We start from the raw sequence: 22297 nt of genomic DNA, 5'->3' as shown, positions 1-22297 counted from the left end.
TGCACAATGCAGGCAGCCAAGGTAGAAGCAGGGCAGAGGCCGGCGCTGGCTGTGTTGTGTGGTGTGCACTGTGCTCTGACCAGCAGAGGCGCTGCTGATATGCTCCGTCTCTCTCTCTCTCTCTCTCTCTCTCTGCCGTGGGAAACGTTTGGAGCTACCGTTCTTTTTTTCTGAATCACTGATTGTTCACTCCTTTGAAAGATTCAACTCTATGAATTAGTTCAAGAGCGGATCCCCATCTCTATTGTCTACACGCTTTCTCTAACGGAGGCACACAGTGGACAGGCCCACACAGATTTTATTCGCAGAGCTCGCGCAAGATAACGTGTTACCTACGATGTATCCCGGCCGAGTCCACCACTCTGGTCCAGACAGGTGGCCCCTCCTACGGTGACTGCCGCCTGCTGACCTACACACTTCGAGGATTCTCGTTGCTCTCTCTTTACCACACAGCACAGCACCATAATCTTTCGACAGTGTAGATCCTAGGGCCAACGGCCTCGCTGCAGTGGTAACACCGGTTCCTGTCAGATCACCGACGTGAAGCACTGTTAGGCTTGGCTAGCACTAGGATGGGTGACCATCCGATCTGCCGCGCGCTGTTTGCAAGCAGGGACCACTCAGTCCGTATGAGGGCAAACTGAGGAGCTACTTCATTGAGAAGTAGCAGCTCCGGTCTCGTAAACTGACATACGGCCGGGAGAGCGGTGTGCTGACCACGTTCCCCTCCATATCTTCATCCAGTGACGCCTGTGAGCTGAGGATGACACGGCGGCCGGTCGGTACCGTTGGGTTTTCATGGCCTGTTAAGGCAGAGCTTAGTTTTTAGATCCTAAGGAATTTCTTCATATTGATACACGTGTGATTCTATGCCAAGCCATTAAATTTTCGTTGAGAGTGATAAATGAGAAAGCCAAAATGTTATTAAAAACTGTGCTTGTGAGGACTGGAGCAACTGCTAGCTATCATATAAACAGAATAAAGAAATAGGGAGAAAACACAGCTACGAAGCCATCCAAAGGATTCGCTACTTCGTAAAGACGTGGAAGATAGGAAAGAAAATTAAATTATTGTGTAATATTACTGAACGTAGTGTCAGTGAGACTGTGGGAAAACCGGAACAGAAGAGAATCGAAGCATTTGAGATGTGGTGCTATAGACGAATGTTGAAAATTAGGTGGACTGATAAGGTTAGGAATGAGGAGGTTCTACGCAGAATCGGAGAGGAAAGGAATATGTGGAAAACACTGATAAGGAGAAGGGACAGGAAGATAGGACATCTGCTAAGACATGAGGGAATGACTTCCATGGTACTAGAGGGAGCTGTAGAGGGCAAAAACTGTAGAGGAAGACAGAGATTGGAGTACGTCAAGCAAATAATTGAGGACGTAGGTTGCAAGTGCTACTCTGAGATGAAGAGGTTAGCACAGGAAAGGAATTCGTGGAGGGCCGCATCAAACCAGTCTGTAGACTGATGAAAAAAAAAAAAAAACGTTTCAGGGAACTAGCACACAATTTTCATGTGGAATATTTTTCTTCTTTTTCAATCTCCATATCATACTGACATTCTCTACCCCTCTTTTGTTTTATGAAATTTCCATCTGGCAGTGATTGGTAGATTTTGTATCGGTTTAGTTATCCTCCCCTTACGGATCTATTTCTTTCGCAATACTCTAAAACTACTGACTTGGAACGTCTGTATTTATCAAGTTACTGATCGTACTGATATATTTCGATTAAAGAGAAATACAAATCTCAGCCGAAATGGAGCACTGAATTAAATTCAGTGGCGACAAGTGAAAAACTTGTACTGGATTGGGACTCAAGAGGATGAAAGGAAGAATATCGAGGAAATTTAGTGAACCGCCATTTGAAGCTCACTGCAGTACGATCGTACAGCCATCAACGTACACTTCGGGTACGGATGACGAGGATAGAATAAGAGGAAATAGTGCTTGTACGGAGACACAGACACAGCAGTTTTTGCTTCACTGTGTTCGCAAGTAGAACAAGAAAGGAAACGACTAATAGTCGTACGTGGTACCCTCCACCATGCCTTGTGGAATATGTATGTAGATATAGGTATAGATTTGTGCACTTAAATTACTTCATATTGCTTTCCTAAAAAGAACTGCCGGAATGTAAACTGAATCGGCTTCGCAGTAGTACTTAATGGAAGCTAATCTTCAATGTGAATGAGAGGTGGTTCTGACTTCCAATACATGGTTGTGATGTGAGGCGTAATTCCTGAAAGAAACACTTGTATCACGCCATGAACGCTGATAAAGTGCATACAGGCCGGGGAAAATAAAACACGCTTGGAAAACATTTGATGCACCTTGACATAGGCAATACTGCATCGAACCTGGGTGTGGACTGTGTAAGTTGGATTGCCTGTCTTACGTGCATGTAATATGGGCACTTGTAACTTGCCCACGCCGTGCAAGTGAAAAGACTGATATGGAAAGATACGGATAGTTTCAAGCAGTTTTATGTAATAACCGAAAGTACGTGTTATTTTAAATGAGAAGCATTTTACAATGGAAAAATTTTATTACGGTAATTCTCATTTATTTTTCCGTCTCAGATGTACATTTTTGGTTAGGTTGCATGTTTCGATCACTCAGTATTATTCTCAGATAGGAGTAACTGCGTCAGCGTCCCGTCTTGTTTACTCAGAACCACATAACATCAGAGCACTGCGTTTTGCAACTACATCTACATCTACATCCATACTCCGCAAGCCACCTGACGGTGTGTGGCGGAGGGTACCTTGAGTACCTCTATCGGTTCTCCCTTCTATTCCAGTCTCGTATTGTTCGTGGAAAGAAGGATTGTCGGTATGCCTCTGTGTGGGCTCTAATCTCTCTGATTTTATCCTCATGGTCTCTTCGCGAGATATACGTAGGAGGGAGCAATATACTGCTTGACTCTGCAGTGGTTCCGAGTAGAAAAGACGGATGGCTGACACGACTGCTTGGCTCTGATGATGATAGAAACTGTTATCTAATTAAAAATGTGCAACTGACACGGAACAATAAATATTTACCTTAAGTATGTAAACAGTTGCTCTATCTCTCAAATCGATAACGTCGACTACAGGGGAAAATCTAAGTTGCGACGGGCAAAGGGCTTTCCTTCTGAAACAGTGTGTAAGGAACAGACTGAATGGCCACATTCGATCTTTGATTTACTAAAAGAGCGAATAATGTTGAACAATTATGTCTCGATAATGATGGAAACTGAATAATTGGCTCTAAGCACTATGGGACTGATCATCTGAGGTCATCAGTCCCCTAGACTTAAACCTAACTAACCTAAGGACATCACACACACCCATACCCGAAGCGGGATTCGAACCTACGACCGTAGCAGCAGCGCAGTTCCTGACTGAAGTGCCTCGAACCACTCGGTCACAGCGGCTGGCACACTGAATAATTGAATTAAAATTTGTGCCACAGCTAATATTCGAACCTTGGTCTCCGCGCTGTCAAGGAAGGAATGCTGACCACTACACCAATACAGCAGCACAGCTACAAAGACTGCCTAAGTCCAGTGCCCTCGGCAACACAAACTTCGATTCAAATCTTCCGCTTATTTTCCCCCAAAATCGTCACCATTGCCAGGGCGCTCCGGCATTGAATAGCACCCCAGCGTTGGACATAATGTCCAATGGCAATGGCAATAGCGACGATTTAAGGGGAAAATAAGCTGACGATACGAATTGGGAGATTGTGTTGCTGAGGGCATTGGACTTACGTAGCCCATGCAGGAGTGTTAGCTGAAGTGCTGCGGTGGTGTGATAGTTAGCACTCTCGCCTCGAAAGCGAGACCTGGGTTCAAGTCCTGTCTGTGCCACAAAATTTAACTAATTTATTCAGTTACATCATTATCGTGGACAAAGATGAGGCTTAACTTTCTCGAGGAGAATTTAACTGTAAGAATTATACACTCCTGGAAATGGAAAAAAGAACACATTGACACCGGTGTGTCAGACCCACCATACTTGCTCCGGACACTGCGAGAGGGCTGTACAAGCAATGATCACACGCACGGCACAGCGGACACACCAGGAACCGCGGTGTTGGCCGTCGAATGGCGCTAGCTGCGCAGCATTTGTGCACCGCCGCCGTCAGTGTCAGCCAGTTTGCCGTGGCATACGGAGCTCCATCGCAGTCTTTAACACTGGTAGCATGCCGCGACAGCGTGGACGTGAACCGTATGTGCAGTTGACGGACTTTGAGCGAGGGCGTATAGTGGTGTCGCGACAGGCGTGAATGGAGGGACGAATGGAGACGTGTCGTCTTCAGCGATGAGAGTCGCTTCTGCCTTGGTGCCAATGATGGTCGTATGCGTGTTTGGCGCCGTGCAGGTGAGCGCCACAATCAGGACTGCATACGACCGAGGCACACAGGGCCAACACCCGGCATCATGGTGTGGGGAGCGATCTCCTACACTGGCCGTACACCACTGGTGATCGTCGAGGGGACACTGAATAGTGCACGGTACATCCAAACCGTCATCGAACCCATCGTTCTACCACTCCTAGACCGGCAAGGGAACTTGCTGTTCCAACAGGACAATGCACGTCCGCATGTATCCCGTGCCACCCAACGTGCTCTAGAAGGTGTAAGTCAACTACCCTGGCCAGCAAGATCTCCGGATCTGTCCCCCATTGAGCACGTTTGGGACTGGATGAAGCGTCGTCTCACGCGGTCTGCACGTCCAGCACGAACGCTGGTCCAACTGAGGCGCCAGGTGGAAATGGCATGGCAAGCCGTTCCACAGGACTAGATGTAGCATCTCTACGATCGTCTCCATGGGAGAATAGCAGCCTGCATTGCTGCGAAAGGTGGATATACACTGTACTAGTGCCGACATTGTGCATGCTCAGTTGCCTGTGTCTATGTGCCTGTGGTTCTGTCAGTGTGATCATGTGATGTATCTGACCCCAGGAATGTGTCAATAAAGTTTCCCCTTCCTGGGACAATGAATTCACGGTGTTCTTATTTCAATTTCCAGGAGTGTATCTCGGTGTTACTTTGACTTCTTTCAGGAATGTGCTGTTGATCGAATGTACCGCAGTGGTGTTACGTTTTGTGCGCAGCTGTCGACGGAGGAGGGCAGCTTGCTGCGGGCGGTGTGGCACTGGGCGCAGCTGTGCGCCAAGACGGCCGCCTCTTGCCGCGAAGCCTACGAGGCGGCCGGCGTGCGCCGCCTGCTGTTGTCGGACGCGCGCTTCGACCTGGTGCTGGCCGAGGCGTTCGCCGGCGACTGCATGGCCGGGCTCGCGCACCGCTTCGGCGCCCCACTGGTCGGCGTCGTCTCCAGCGTCGCCCTGCCCTGGGTCCACGACCGGGTCAGTAGTTCGGCCTGGCGTAAGGGCGGCGGGGCGCGAAAGCGGGCGCGGCCGCAGAGCCGGCCGAGGTTTGTGACGTCAGAACGTGAGACTCCACTTCGCAGTGCTTTTCCCCGAGTGCAAGAGGCAGAACCGGTCGTGTCAGGTTTTCTGCAGCGCTCCAGGAGCGTGGCCACTGACATGCTACATAAGGTTAACGCCACGCACGGAACTTGTGAGACGCCATACTGGATTGCGTCATGTTGCAGTTTATTTAATCGTGTCAGAAGCATCGTACATACAATCAGAATGATTAACACATACGTATCAAGTATATAAAAAATGCAAAAAGAGTTCAAATGGTTCAAATGGCTCTGAGCACTATGGGACTTAACATCTATGGTCATCAGTCCCCTAGAACTTAGAACTACTTAAACCTAACTAACCTAAGGACAGCACACAACACCCAGCCATCACGAGGCAGAGAAAATCCCTGACCCCGCCGGGAATCGAACCCGGGAACCCGGGCGTGGGAAGCGAGAACGCTACCGCACGACCACGAGATGCGGGCAAAAAGAGTACAAAAGTATACAGATATACAGGGTGTTACAAAAAGGTACGGCCAAACTTTCAGGAAACATTCCTCACACACGAATAAAGAAAAGATGTTACGTGGACATGTGTCCGGAAACGCTTAATTTCCAATTTCCATGTTAGAGCTCTTTTCAGTTTCGTCAGTATGTACTGTACTTCCTCTATTTACCGCCAGTTGGCCCAATTGAAGGAAGGTAATGTTGACTTCGGTGCTTGTGTTGACATGCGACTAAAAAAATGGTTCAAATGGCTCTGAGCACTATGGGACTTAACATCTTAGGTCATAAGTCCCCTAGAACTTAGAACTACTTATACCTAACTAACCTAAGGACATCACACACACCCATGCCTGAGGCAGGATTCGAACCTGCGACCGTAGCAGTCCCGCGGTTCCGGACTGCAGCGCCAGAGACATGCGACTCATTGCTCTACAGTACTAGCATCAAGCACATCAGTACGTAGCATCAACAGGTTAGTGTTAATCACGAACGTGGTTTTGCAGTCAGTGCAATGTTTACAAATGCGGAGTTGGCAGATGCCCATTTGATGTATGGATTAGCACGGGGCAATAGCCGTGGCGCGGTACGTTTGTATCGAGACAGATTTCCAGAACGAAGGTGTCCCGACAGGAAGACGTTCGAAGCAATTGATCGGCGTCTTAGGGAGCACGGAACATTCCAGCCTATGACTCGCGACTGGGGAAGACCTAGAACGACGAGGACATCTGCAATGGACGAGGCAATTCTTTGAGCACTTGACGATAACCATAATGTCAGAGTCAGGGGAGTTTCTGCTGTACAAGGTAACGTTGACCACGTCACTGTATGGAGAGTGCTACGGGAGAACCAGTTGTTTCCGTACCATGTGCAGCGTGTGCAGGCACTATCAGCAGCTGATTGCCCTCCACGGGTACACTTCTGCGAATGGTTCATTCAACAATGTGTCAATCCTCATTTCAGTGCAAATGTTCGCTTTACGGATGAGGCTTCATTCCAACGTGATCAAATTGTGAATTTTCACAATCAACATGTGTGAGCTGACGAGAATCCGCACGCAATTGTGCAATCACGTCATCAACACAGATTTTCTGTGAACGTTTGGGCAGACATTGTTGGTGATGTCTTGATTGGGCCCCATGTTCTTCCACCTACGCTCAATGTAGCACGTTATCATGATTTCATACGGGATACTCTACCTGTGCTGCTAGAACATGTGCCTTTACAAGTACGACACAACATGTGGTTCGTGCACGATGGAGCTCCTACACATTTCAGTCGAAGTGTTCTTACGCTCTCAACAACAGATTCGGTGACCGATGGATTGGTAGACAACCCCAGTACCAAATGTAGAGACTCTTCGTACTCGTTATGGAAAGTAAGCGTTTCCGGACACATGTTCACATAACATATTTTCTTTCTTTGTGTGTGAGGAATGTTTCCTGAAAGTTTCGCCGTACCTTTTTGTAACACCCTGTATAAGCAGGGTCAAGTAGTTTTTTATTTTATGAAGTCTTGGACCAGAACCTGGCAACGCCCAGCGCTTCCGGGGTGGCATTCATCAAATCCTGTGCTTGGGTACAGCACACACTGCGTGAGGTGGGCGGTGGTTTGAGTGTGTCCACAGTCACACAGCGCCGGTTCATTTGAGAGGCCCCATTTGCGCATATTCTCTCTGGATCGTGTGACACCAGAGCGGAGCCTATTAAGAGATTTCCATGTCGTCCATCCTCCCATATGGCCGGGAAGGAGTTCTTCGTTTGGGACTAACCATTCCCCAAGGTGCACGTTTTCTTCTCGCCACATTGCTGCGGTGTCCCGACGATGTTTTCTGCTGTGTGCAGGAAGCTTTTTCTTGATTTTAGTCGACGGCGGGCTGGCTGGTGTTTGTACAGCGGGTGGGCTGGTGAGGTCAACGCCTTTGTCTTTTCCTTCCTGGCCGCTGCTTTCCTTCTAATATCTGGTGGGGCAACGCCTGCCAGGCAGTACAGTTTATCAGTCGGGGTTGGTCTCAGACAGCCTGTGATGATGCGGCAAGATTCATTAAGCAGTATGTCCACGTGCTTGGCGTGGCTAGAATTGTACCACACTGGGCTCGCGTACTCCGCTGTAGAATAGCACAATGCAAGAGCTGTGGTTCTCACTACACCAGGCTGTGCCCCCTATGTAGTGCCCGTTAGTTTGCGCACAATGTCGTTTCTCGCGGCTACTTTGTGTTTTGTGTTCATGCAGTGCTTTTTATAGGTGAGTGCTCTATCTAAGGTGACGCCTAAGTATTTTGGTGTTTCGCAATGTTCCAGGGGCTCTCCTTCCCAGTTAAGTTGTAGTCTTCTTGCAGATTGTCTGTTCTTTAGGTGGAAGACGCGGGTTTGGGTTTTCCCTGGATTGGGTTTGAGATGGTTCCCCTTATAGTAGGTAGCAAGCTGTTCGACGGCTTCTGACAGATTCTGTTCACCAGCTGAGACCTCTCCTGGATGGTTTCTACTTTATAACTTACCTGCTATTAAACTGGATGGTTCCCAAATTCTTGTTACAAACTTCAAGGTGTTGTAGAGAGGAATCGATTGATAAAGTTCTGATAAGGAACCCACATCAGTAAATGTACCGTTTGCGAGTAAAAGGAGTTCTGAAGATCGGGTCACGATCACATCTCCCGCTTCACGTTAGTCACACAGCGGAAACAATTAGCTCTGACCCGTGTGTCCTACAGGAGCCCACGGTACGGGTGATTTTTCCAGTACTCGTCGTCCGGTTCTCTTCCACGTGGCGAAGGGCGCCAACACCGACTCAAAGGAAGGCCTCGGCGCTTGTTCGTGACGTCACGTCATCTAGGCACGGCGAACGCCAGGTCTGTTGCAAGCATACTCATATGGTGGTGTCTCCCTCTCTGACACAGGAAAATGTGAAACTATTGGCAGTAGTTGACCAACACACATTGTTCTGAGAGATTTCTGCAATCAATTAATTGTGCAATTCATTGCACTTCTTACAAATAGTGTACCCCTGAACTTAAATTTCCGCCTGTTTTAAGGATTGACATACGAAAACAACTTCATGGCCCAGCAGCGACAGAATTCATGCTTCTTTACCTTATTTGTAAGTCTGAGGAAGTTACGTTTGTACTGGGTTGCTTTTACAAGAAACTGTGAACATATTGGTGCTCTTCTTTAGGTATCTTGGTTAACTATGTGGTGAGGAGCACTGAAAGTTAATGAAATATCTTGCGATTGTACATGTTGGGGGAAGGGGTGGGTGACAGAAGAAGAGGCAAAAGAGAGATACTAGTTTTATCAAATATTTTTTTTCTAATGTTCATGTTTAAAAAAGTTTAAGCTCAGCAGTATTTTCGATGTATGAAGCTATTTTGTTTCCTGTTTAGAATTCCTTTCGTTGAAAACGACTGTAATCTAATGACTGGCAACATTTGGACATTTACACATGTAAATTAGTTCACATTTCCAGTGACGATGTCAAACGAAAATAAATAAATAAATAAAAGAAACGAGTTCATTGTAAGGGTGTTGGGGTAAGTTTCGATAGCACAATGGATCAAGTAAACATAGTTACTTGGATGTAAAATTTCCGAAACTTGCAATGGAGCAAAGCATCTTCTCGTACTGATCTACGTTTGTTTCGATAGGATTCAGTAATACAGAACTATGATCTTCATTTGTAGCTTTACGATAGTAAGAAAATCTTTCATCTAAATAAAACTGCAGAATCCAAAACAATACCAAACATTTTGTCTAAAAATAAGAGATTTATAGTGATAAGCACGCCCAGGCGTTTGTGCCTGCAACAGACCTGGCGTTCGCCGTACCTAGCTGACGTGACGACACGAACTAGCGCCGAGGCCTTCCTTGGAGTCGGTGTTGAGGGCGCCCGCTTCGAAGTCGAGAGTGCGGCATACCAGTTTCTCGCGCTCGTGACGCGCTATGTGACGTCATAATCATAGCAGGGACCGACGACGGCGCCCTCTTCTCAGTTTGTGTGCGCTCCGTGAAGAGGGATATTCGGAAGTGATCCGACCTTCCGACTCGTTTTATATCCAAAAGGTTTATATCTGAAATGTGTTTATTACCAAAACTTTATTACGAAGTCCACTGTGAAAGGAATTGTGAATTACCCCCTGTAGGCTACTTCGAAGCACTAGCACTCTAAGGATGCCTCAAACACGCGTCTTTTTGATGCAATAGTAAAATGACGGAAAACGACGTATTGGTAGTCGAGGGATTTTCGCATTTCCTGGTATTCGTGTTACAGCTTGCGTGCTATGAAAATACGACCTTTCGGAGTACCAGATCAGTTAAGATTTATTAAAAAAGGCCCTTTATACGGTCAGTTTGTTATAATAAAATGTAGGATAATAACGTTAAAGACTGTAATCATCGTAAAGATGACGTTACGGACTGGAATAGCGTTTCGTCAACTGTAGTATAATGCTTGGAGACGCGGCTTCTGAATGTCAATATTGCTTTATGTGTATATTTTTTTATTTTTTTTATTTTTATTTACACATCTGGTTCCATAGAACCAAATTGAGGAGCAAATCTCCAAGGTCATGGAACGTGTCAGTAGATGAAATTACCACATAAAAGTAATAACAGACAAAAATAAAATATTCATGAACCCAAAAAAGTCAATTTATAATTTTAAGTAAGCGCAATCAACAGTATAACATAATAATCAGCTTAATTTTTCAAGGAACTCCTCAACCGAATAGAAGGAGTGACCCATGAGGAAACTCTTTAGTTTTTGATTTGAAAGCGCGTGGATAACTGCTAAGATTTTTCGATTCTCGTGGTAGCTGATTGAAAATGGATGCAGCAGTATACTGCACACCTTTCTGCACAAGAGTTAAGGAAGTTCCATCCAAACGCAGACTGGATTTCTGTCGACAATAGTCGAGTGAAATCTGCTAATTATTGGGAATAAGCTGATACTGTTAACAAGAAACGACAGTAAAGAATATATGTATTGCGAGGCCAATGTCAGAATATCCAGACTAGTGAAGAGGGGTCGACAGGAGGTTCGCGATCTTACACCACTTATTGCCCGAGCTGCCCGTTTCTGAACCAAAAATATCCTCTTAGAATGTGAAGAGTTACGCCAAAATATACCATACGACAGAGGCGAATGAAAATAAGCAAACTAGACTAATTTTCGCTTTGAACGATCATTTACTTCAGATACCGTTCGAATAGTAAAAGTGGCAGCATTAAGTCTTTAAACAAGATCCTGAACGTGGGATTTCCACAACGGTTTACTATCTATCTGAAGACCTAGAAATTTGAACTGTTCAGTTTCACTAATCTTACTGTGATTTAGCGTTAGTTTATTTTCTACAAGGCAAAAAAATGGTTCAAATGGCTCTGAGCACTATGCGACTTAACTTCTGAGGTCATCAGTCGCCTAGAACTTAGAACTAATTAAACCTAAGTAACCTAAGGACATCACACACATCCATGCCCGAGGCAGGATTCGAACCTGCGACCGTAGCAGTCCCGCGGTTCCGGACTGAGCGCCTAGAACCGCTTTTTTTTTTTTTTTTTTTTTTTTTTTACCGGGACTCGAACCCTGGAGCTCCCACTTACATGGCAGACACTCCATCCGACTGTGCCATTTTTTTGTTTTTTTTTTACCCGCGGTTACGGACTGCAGCGCCACAACCGCTTTTTTTTAATTTTTTTCTTGTTTTTTTTTTTTTTTTTTTTTTACTTTGCGAAAATAAAGGAAGTAAAAATCTTCACTCGAGGGAAGCCTTGAACCAAGGACTTTTTTTTTTTAACAACGCACGCTACCGCTTTTTTTTTAACGGCTAAGTTTTGGGAATTTTTTTTTTTTTTTTTTTGTGCAGCCAAACACTTTTTTTTTTGATAATAATTGTCTTAAAAAAAAAAATAAACTCCTCACTCGAGGTTAGACTTGAACCAAGGACCTCTTTTTTGTTTTTAATTCAGTTATTTAATTTTAATTTTTTTTTATTTTAATTTTTTTTTATTTTTTTTATTTTTTTTTATTTTTTTATTTTTTTGTATTTTTTTTTTAACAGTAGGGAACTGAAAACTAGTAAGTGCACTCGTTGGGCCGAGTTGGGGACGCACATAACTAAAACCATGCTAATAGTTGTAGAAAAAGGCATAAAGAAAGAGAGCAAAGTGCGGGGCGAAGGAAACCATGAAACAAAACTGAAGGGTGGAATCCTTACCACCATTAACCAGTGCTACATCTTGCACTGGATGGAAAAACAAAAACTGCGAAGACCTTTTCGCACTGGGGACAAAAAGAGGAAATGGGGCAAATACTGCTACAGAGTGTGAGGGTTCACAACGAACCTCTCCATCTGCTGTATCATCCAGGTATGACTTCTCGTAATGATGAAAGTAGATCCCACGTTGTACCGTGTAGTGTTCTATCATCGTCTTGTAATCTTAACTTCTCTTACCCGTGATGTTCCAGCTACGTGGAGGGTCGTGGAACGCACTCCACAAAAAATTGGAAAAATATTGTCGATACTTTGGGTTACGGAGGATCTTGCAATGTCGTTCCTGCAAATAGTTCCAAAAGTCTAAAGTGTTCTTAGTGCCGTCTTGAAACAAATAATGCACTGCATGTCCACGAAGCCACGTCATAGCATTAGTTTTAGTGCGTGGGTAATACATGTCATCCGGGAATAGGATAGTCTTGGGGTCGATATGATTCGGCGTTACCCGAAGGAAGTATGCTGACATTTGCCTCACTAAGTGCCACACTGCCGTAGACTCGCCACAGCTAAGACGGTGTTCATCGTTGTCTTGAACGCCGCAGCTCGTGCACGTGGGTGAGTCGACCATGTGGATCGCATGTAGCCTTGATTTGGTCACCTGCTTACCGTTGACAGTGATATACCACATCGCCGTGACGTCAGTGTCCAGTGTTACGTGGTGAATTGTCCTCCACACTACTCGCCAGTTGACGTTCGGGTGCTTCCTCTCCACGACGTTATCAGGTCGTCCACGTTGCAGGACCCTATAAACCACCTTTGCCGTCGCCAGGTGAGTCGCTGGTAAGGCAAGCCGAACGTAACTGAGTTCGAGGTAAAAGACACCGATGTAGAAGAGCGAGGAGGGGACGTGGTGTATCGGCACAGGCGGCAACAGTGAGGGCGGTGCTAGTTCTTCTATTAACAAACTGGTCAAACTGTCCGGACGGCGGTGCCATAGTTTGACTAATGTGCTCACAAATAGGGCGACCGCTCTGTCATGAACGTGATAAAGGCCAAGCCCTCCCCGATCCGGGGGAAGGGTGAGAGTCTCATATTTGATCTTGAAAAGCATTCCTGAACTCACGAAGGACCCAAAAGCCGCAAGTATACGGCGAGCTAACATCACCGGTATAGGTAATATCTGGGCGATGTGCGGAATGCGTGACGCTAAATGTGTGTTAACATACTGGGTCCTTTGGACGATGTCCAGGGCTCGTAGGCGGTTGTTGGCAATTCCAGTCCGAACATTTCGTAAAAGCCGTCGATAGTTGTGAGCAGCGGTCCGTCGTATATCGTCTGTAAAATCAATGCCGAGACATTTCAAACTATCTCTGAGCTGGAAAGGGGTGACACTGTTCTCAGACAATCCGGCCCCGATGTTCATAGCCACCGATTTTGCGACGTTGATACGACTACCAGTGGCCATGCCATATTTCTCTATCCAATTCAGTGCGCTAGCGGTGTCGTCACCGGTGCGGATGACAATCACCAGGTCGTCAGCGTACGCTTTACATCGGAAAGTGTGGCCTCGTAACGTCATACCCGTTAGTCGTTGGCGCAGGCCGCAGACGAGAGGTTCCATGGCCACAGCGTAAAGTAAAGTGGACAGAGGGCAGCCTTGGCGTATCGATCGAGAAATGGTGAGGGGCTGCGAAGGTCGGCCGTTGACGATTACCTTGGATGTCGCGCCACGGAGTAGTCGCATGACGACAGTGACGAATGGCTGTGGGTACCGCATATGTTGGAGGACCGCTTCCAAATAGTCGTGGTCCACTCGGTCGAAAGCTTGACTAAAATCGATTGCCGCCAGTGCACCCTTCAGACGACATGCCCTCGCCAGTGAGATCAAGTCACGATATTCACTGAGTGCTGTTTGAATATTATTGTCGCCTCCTAATGACGTTTGATCGGGTGAGATAACATTTCGTAAGGTCTGGCGTATCCGCGCCGCCAACAGTCGAGAAAAGATCTTAAAGTCGCAGTTCAATAGCGTCAACGGGCGGTAGTCCTGCAGACGTGAGCCACCGGACGGTTTGTGAATAGGAATTATCATCCCTTCCACAAGGGCCGCAGGGAGCGGCACGTCCGGGGATAGTAGTTCGCGACAGATGTCCGTCCATCGGGAGGCTAATAAATATTGAAAAGTCCGGTAAAATTCCAAGGGGAGGCCATCAGGACCCGGTGACTTGTTGACAGCTCCTTTTCTAATGGCGTCGATCACTTCTTCTTCTGTAATTTCGTCCATCAAGGCCTCTTCCATTACCGGGGTGACGGTGCCGTAAATCGTCTGAGAGACGTCCTCCAGTGCTGTCAGATCAGGGGTCTGAGCGGAATAGAGTTGAGAATAATGATTGTAGAACGCTGTGTTTATGTCTTGTTGCGTGGTGAGGCGACGACCGTCCTCCGTGTCGATGAAGCGTATCAGCGCTCGTTGGCGTCGTTTACGTTCACGAAGGACGTGGAACATTGACGGGCGTTCGCTCGGTATCCGATCCTGCGTCCTCGAGCGGATGACTATCCCCTCTAGGTGGCGTCGCATATGAGCGAGGATCTGAGCCTTAGCACGGTGGACCGCCGTTTGTCGTTCCGGAGACGGCGCCATAGCATCGCAGTCGCGCAGGATCCGGAAGTAAAAGTCGAGTGTATGTCTTCGCCAAGTAGCGTGGTCGCGACCGTAGGTTATCAACGTTCGCCGCAGTGCCGGTTTGGCGCAGTCCAACCACCAGCGGATCGTTGTGGGATATGCACGGAGGCGATTTTCACACGAATGCCACGTATCCTCAACGGCTTGGCGGCAATCCGGGTACGACAGGTGAGCGATGTTTAATTTCCACGGGCTGCGGCTTCTCCACACTTGTTGCCGCCGCAGGGTGACTGCACAAATGTAAGCTGTGTGGTCCGAGAATGCTGCAGGCCACAGTTCCGCATCCTGTGTTCCAGCGGCGAGAGAGCGTGAGACATAAATCCGATCGATACGACTGGAAGAGTGACTCGTGAAGTGCGTGAATCCCGGTCGATGGCCGTGAAGATGTTCCCAAGTGTCCACCATCTGCAGTTCTCGAATTAGCGTCTCGAGTTCCGGGCACGGATTATGTCGTGGGAGTTGGTCTCTGGGCGCCAGTACGCAATTGTAGTCACCTCCAAACACCAGATGGTCGTGGCGGCCTTGGAAGAGCGGGGCGACGTCTTCCGCAAAGAATCGTGAACGTTCGCGACGTTTGTCCGTCCCGGAAGGTGCGTAGATGTTGATAAGGCGGACACCCAGTACTGTGAGTGCCATTCCTCTTGCCCCAGGCAGAAACAGGAGATCGTCCGCCACTATCCCTTCCCGAAGAAGTACAGCGACACCGCTGCCTGTTGGGGAAGCTGGAGAGACGCAAGCATCGTAACCGTACATGCCTGGGAAGTCGTCGACGTACACTTCCTGGAGAAGGGCTATGTCGATGGAAGCAGAGTTCAACATATCCTGAAGCAAGGATAACTTAGCGCGCGTCCGTATAGTGTTGATGTTTATAGTTGCAACGCGATAAGTTTGAGGTCTATCCATAGCATCCGTGTTGGCCATCAATACCCTTGTTAGGCTGCCTCGTCACTGTAAATGATGGCGGGAAAGGATCAACATTGGTGGGGTAAAGTTCCCCCCGTGTCGTCCGACACGATGGGCAAGGAGTGTTCCTCACAGTCGTCCGCCCAGTCGCCATGAAATACCATCGGCTGTTGGTGGCTGTTAGTGGCTGCTGCGGCACTCGGCGCTGTATCCATCGGCTCTGCTGGCTGGGAATCGGCAGCGGCTGTCTGCTTGTGATCCTGTTGTTCTGTGGGGTCGGAGGGGCTGGAGCCATCACCACGGCGATCTGTTGAGTTTGATGTTACAGCGGCCTCTGTACCGTCGGTACCGTCGTCGGAATTTCCACAGTCCATGTCAGACGATCGCTGCAAACAATCGTCCGATGGAGCACGCCGCCGTCTCTTGTGTTTTCGCGGGGAACGCTGTTTACGGACGTGTGTTTCAGAATCTGAATGTGGGTGATTTTCTTCAGCTGCTCCGGTGTCTGGAAGAAAAGCCGCTGTCGGCACAACCCGTGGGTCAATGTCCATCCTAGCATCCACGCCTTCTTGCAAGGTCGGTCGGTGATTATCTTCAGGTGGGGGCGCCGTTGTAGAGGCCGGATCCTGTACTGCAGAAGCCATCACGGTCTCGCTATCGGGGGCGGCTATCGGACTAACGTGGGCAGCATCAGAAAGGGTTGCTGCCCGTGTAACTTCTGCGTAATTGAGAGGAAGTGTCGTCACCGTAGAAGGAGTCATAGATTCACCTGTCGGGATTTGAGTAAGCCGTCGTCGGAGACAATCCGACCGGACGTGCCCTTCTTGGCCACAACCAGAGCAAGTGCGTGGCTGACCGTCATACATAATGATCGCCCTACATCCGCCGATGACAAGATATGACGGAACATGTTTGGTCATTTCAATTTTTATCTGTCGCACCCCGTTAAGAACGGGGTACGTTGTAAAGGTGGTCCATTTTTCGGCCATATGGCTGATCACTCTGCCGTAGGGCTGGAAAGCCGCGGTGACTACGTCCGGTGGTACTTCGAAAGGGAGTTCGAAGACGCGTATCGTACGGAGGCCAAGCCCCGCGTGATCGATAGAGACCGCCCCAATATGGCCATCAGAGTGTTTGAATTTAAGATCGTTCGCATGTGCGCGCACGATTCTGTTGCACACCTCGTCACTTACTAGCTTGACGTAGACAACACTGCTCGTGATAGAGAGATGGATACCAATTATGTCTCGCGGTTCAATTTTAACGTCGTCACGTAGAAAACGTTCCACTTCAAAAGCTCGCGGTCGTGCATGATCGGGTTGAAAACTGATCTTGATGGTGGTTTGTCTGTATGAATGTGCCATGTTGCGTCGGTAGTGATGGACTCTAAACTAGCGACAACGCAGTAGTAAACAACGACGGGCACTCGCGACCGCGCGGACGGGACGTAAACAAGACGTCCTCGCCGCAGCGCTGCGGAAAGCAGACTGTAGACCACCGCGGCCAGCTTCTACAAGGCACGAACTTATATCATGAACTGCACTATTTGAAACCGAGCCGATGTTGCACACAACATCCTTTACTACCAAGCTAGTGTGATCAGCAAACAGAAATATTTTATAACTACGCGTAATACTAGAGGGCATTTCATTTATATAAATAAGGAACAGGAGTGGCCCGAACACTGATCCCTGTGACACCCGCCCCCCCCCCCCCCTGTCCCCCCAATTCACCGTACCCCACTCAGACCCCACATCACAACCTTTCTCAACACTGTGAATAATAACCTTTTGCTGTCTGTTGTTAAAGTAAGAAGTGAACCAATTGTGAAGCTGCTCCCAGTATTCCGTAAAAGTCCAACTTCAGGAGCTATATTACGTGATCAGCAGAAGTAAACGCCTTAGTTAAATCAGCTTCATGTTTTCTACAATATTCTACGGCTTTCTTACTAATTTAATATAAATATATTGTGAAGTATAAACAAGAGCGCTCTCCGGTCCGGAGTGATTTCGTTCAATTTTGTGGACTTCCCATGGTACACGGGCCTCCATTTTACAAGACTGACGTGTATTTCAATGGCTGATTCGCTAGCAATTCAGTAAACTGTTTGCTACGGACTGCACAACACGTCAGTCACATGGAGAAGGGAACAAATGTGCATTTTAATAGACACCGCAAACGAGGACTAGTATTTTTATGACGTCAGAAGTAACTATCACCACAATAAACACTGACGGGTCGTGGCACATTCACGTGCATTTTAAAAAGAAAAATGCCTTAGTTGCAGTTGATGACTCCGAAAAAAAAGCCGAAGTGAATTTATACACATGTGTAATATGCTTGACGCTGAAAAGTGTAGCGCAGAACACTGCCGATGGAGTTGACCGCTCTCCAAAACAACGTCATGCGCTAAGTAACTATAACTGCTGCATTGTATTTGTTTTGCGCCCGTCGGTTATTAGCTTGTACGTGTCGCGTGACCAGGGCCTCCCGCCGGGTAGACCGTTCGCCTGGTGCAGCTCGTTCGATTTGACGCCGCTTGGGCGACTTGCACGTCGATGGGGATGAAATGATGATGGTCAGGACAACACAACACCCAGACCCTCACCGGTGAAAATCTCCGACCGAGCCGGGAATCGAACCCGGGCCCTTAGAATTGACATTCCGTCGCGCTGACCACTCAGCTACCGGTGGGCGGACAGCCTGTACATAGCCATGCCTCATGGCAACGACCTTCACATGGTTAGAGCGCGCAGTTGTTTCTCGTCACACATGATGGCGAGTATTGACTCTCAGCCGTCAGAATGCATTTCAACAGCTACAGCTACCTGTTTTAAGCTTTCTGGCAGTTGGTAACACCGAAGCACGTACTCATTTTTAGCTCTATATTTTTTCCCCATAATGATTCCTGCTCACCGTCTTCATTTCCGCTCCGTGCACTTTCTGAGCTCAGTGGGTTATCAGTGATTATTGCATTACTCAGATTGTAACCGCCAGCGGTTCTAGGCGCTACAGTCTGGAACCGAGCGACCGCTACGGTCGCAGGTTCGAATCCTGCCTCGGGCATGGATGTGTGTGATGTCCTTAGGTTAGTTAGGTTTAATTAGTTCTAAGTTCTAGGCGACTGATGACTTCAGGAGTTAAGTCGCATGGTGCTCAGAGCCATTTGAACCAGTTTTTGTAACCGCCAGCTGTTTTGGTGCTGATGAGCAGTTTGCAGTTACACGTACCCCTCCCTCCCCCAAACAAAACACACACACACACGCACACACACACACACACACACACACACACACACACACACATATTCCCCGTACCGTACCTGACAAATGTTTTATATCTAAATCAGGTCGTGTTTAACTTGTAATTAACCTGTCCTGGAAAAGTTTCATTTTGCTGCTATCCAGCAGAAACAAGTTTCTCATTTTATTTTATTTTATTTATTTATTTATTTATTTATTTATTTTTGTTTTTTTTGTATTCCACATAACGTGAAAGTGGTTATAATATTTTCGTCAAGACTTTTATTGATTTTCGACTTTACCCAGTTTCGATGTGAGCTAGATGTCAAAAATTATTGTCTCAAAACCTGACTAACATTCTCGCTGAATAGAGTTTGGATGACATTGGTTTGTTTGAAAATAGCAAATGTACTCAGTAAACTGAGATAAAACACACCGTTAGTACACAAATGTTCGAAAAATAGTCTCGTTCCTCTGCAAGGCGATTTTTATGAGCCTTCCATCTTGCATGTCACGACGCTACATTCCCACTCGCTTCTATGAGGGTTTCAATTTTTTTCCATTATTGCAGCTTTTTATCACTGAGGTTTGTTTCATATATTTGTTTCTCTACCTGTCTAGTATACTAAAACTTCTCACCTTCCGCAGGAGCATCGTCCCTGTCGCCTACATCTGTCTTACCCTTTTAAAGGCGACCATCACTCCCGCTAGTACAGTATTGTCTTTGTACAAGAGGATATTAACAATGTGTAATCTCTGGTCTCATTATTTGGTGTATTTAGTGTATTGTACAACGGTTGTATTGAAGGCTAAATATTTATATTCTTATGTAATAACTTTGGTCGCAGCATAACTTACATCCTAAAAGAAAGGAATAAAACCCTCGGCAATTAAATAATCAGAGTCTGACCAACATAATTTCAGATAGAAAAAAGCGTTGTGAAAAGAAAGGAACTAGGCCGCTGCCTTTCAAAAGAACCATTCCTGGATTTCGCTTAATCGAGTTACGAAAGTAAGGAAGAAAGATTATGGTTATCTGGGGTTCCCAAGGATGTGTTAAATGCCCTCAGCTGTTCTTAATGTATATCTAAATGATTTAAGAAATTACTTGAACAATCCTCTTACATTGTTTGCAGATGATGCTGTCGTTTACCGTGCAGTAAAGGCATGGTTCAAATGGCTCTAAGCACTATGGGACTTCTGAGGTCATCAGTCCCCTAGACTTAGAACTACTTAAACCTAACTAACTTAAGGACATCACACACATACATGCCCGAGGCAGGATTCGAACCTGTGACCGTAGCAGCAGCGCGGTGGCGACAGCAATAGCATCCGGCCACCCCTTATACTAACCACTCCAAATCCGTGAAATAACCACGCCGTCCCTGCGCCGATGCGGGACATAGGTACAAGAAAAAGAAGGTTTGCATCGTACGAAAAGAGGTAGTTGACTCTGAACAACAAAACTGTGAGCTTGCACAATAAATATAAAGAATTTAAAAGTTATAGATTCAGTTAAGCAAACATCTTGAATAGTAACCATAGTAGTTGGGCTAGAGTCATTTTAGGTCAACCCTCAGCCTTAGGTTCAGGTGGGCACCAAAACAAATACCGTTTACTCTTCACTGGCTGCTTTTACAAATCCTATTTACATTAAAACATTTTAGAGAAAGAGAGGGGTGGAGTGAGCTAACCAGTCGGAAGATTGGTGACACGGGTCGCTTTGGGGCGCTGTAGATGATGTAAAACTGGCAGGAGGCTGTCATTTGACCGCCCACTGCTTTCGCCAGGAAGAGCGGTGGAGTGGTGTCAGCGTGCCAATCAGTTGGATGAAATAGCCAAGTAAGTTGGGTCGATATACACAGACGTGACAGAATGGGAAGAAGGATCTGTAGTATTTCTATGTGTCAGTGACCACACAGTGAATGAAGCTACCCAATCCTTTTGACAACGTGGGCTGTGCAAGGGGTCTCTAAGGAGAGCTGTACCACTTGCAGGAAGAAACACGGCGTAATAACAATAGTCGTAATGAAATGGTAACCGACAGAGACCGGAGACACTAGGTTTCAAACCAGACAGAATTGCAGCTGTTGGTAGCTAAGGGAGTTCCATCGCAACCAGTCTCTGAGAGATCGTTGTAAAGCGAATTTAATATGAAGGACATTTGGATTCGCGTATCTCGTAAAAGGTTACTGCTCTCAGCAACACACGAGGTGTACGCCCGCAATGGGCAAAACAACACAGTTACTCTGCAGTAGTTGCCTGGGGGCGTGCACTGCGGTTCGACGAATCGCGATTTTGGCTCCATACAAATGGTGGAAGGCACTGACTATATCCACAGCCGAATGAGGCGTCTCACCCAGAGTGAAGCTAGGGTTGGAATCAGTTACGAGAGGTTTTGGAAATATATCTCGCACCGCGACTGATCCCACTTATTCCGGTAACCAATGCACTTATTTCAGTGCTTTCAGTGGTGAAGCGTTGCCCTTCCTGATTCACTTTGCCCGCATCTCGTGGTCGTGTGGTAGCGTTCTCGCTTCCCGCGCCCGGGTTCCCGGGCTCGATTCCCGGCGGGGCCAGGGATTTTCTCTGCCTCGTGATGGCTGGGTGTTGTGTGCTGTCCTTAGGTTAGTTGGGTTTAAGTAGTTCTAAGTTCTAGGGGACTGATGACCATAGATGTTAAGTCCCATAGTGCTCAGAGCCATTTAAACCATTTTTTTGATTCACTTTCACTTTGACAATGCTGTGGACACTGTCGTCTTCCAGGATGACAACAGCATGTTCATTCTTATGAGCCTGTTTTCACTAACACTCACGCAACCTATCGCTCGCCTACTGGCAACTTCATCAGCTGATCTTAATCGCACAGGAAACGTCTTGTACTCTTTGGAGCAGCGGATGGAATGCAGCAGTCAACATCCATGGGTACCTCTAAGGGATGTAATCATATCTAACTTTCAGTTGATATTCGCATGTGAAAGGCCTATCCTATTTGTACTAAAATTGTTGTTATTGAAATATATTTGCCGGCTGACTATATAGGTCGAATCACGAATGATGGCGGTCCACGCAGGTCGAGTCAGCGATTGGGATTGCACTGTTTCCAGTTCAAAAATGGCTCTGAGCACTATGGGACTTAATATCTGAGGTCATCAGGCCCCTAGAACTTAGAACTACTTAAACCTAACTAACCTAAGGACATCACACACATCCATGCCCGAGGCAGGATTCGAACCTGCTGTAGCAGTCGCGCGGTTCCGGACTGAAGCGCCTGGAACCGCTCGGCCATACCGGCCGGCGTTTCCAGTTCGATAAACATGTCTTCCACTTGAAGAA

The 22297-nt window shown here is 47.0% G+C and overlaps 1 protein-coding gene across 1 annotated transcript in view; it reads left to right on the top strand.

Annotated features, from left to right (window-relative positions):
• The window catches only part of LOC126191091 (UDP-glucosyltransferase 2-like), a 72274-nt gene that overhangs the window by 13797 nt on the left and 36180 nt on the right, over positions 1 to 22297 (top strand). The window lies entirely within an intron of this gene.

The sequence above is a fragment of the Schistocerca cancellata genome, chromosome 6 (genome assembly GCF_023864275.1).
Source record: "Schistocerca cancellata isolate TAMUIC-IGC-003103 chromosome 6, iqSchCanc2.1, whole genome shotgun sequence".
Lineage (NCBI taxonomy): Eukaryota > Metazoa > Arthropoda > Insecta > Orthoptera > Acrididae > Schistocerca > Schistocerca cancellata.
Note: the sequence above shows the minus strand (reverse complement) of the source record. Positions and strands in the feature narration are given on the sequence as shown.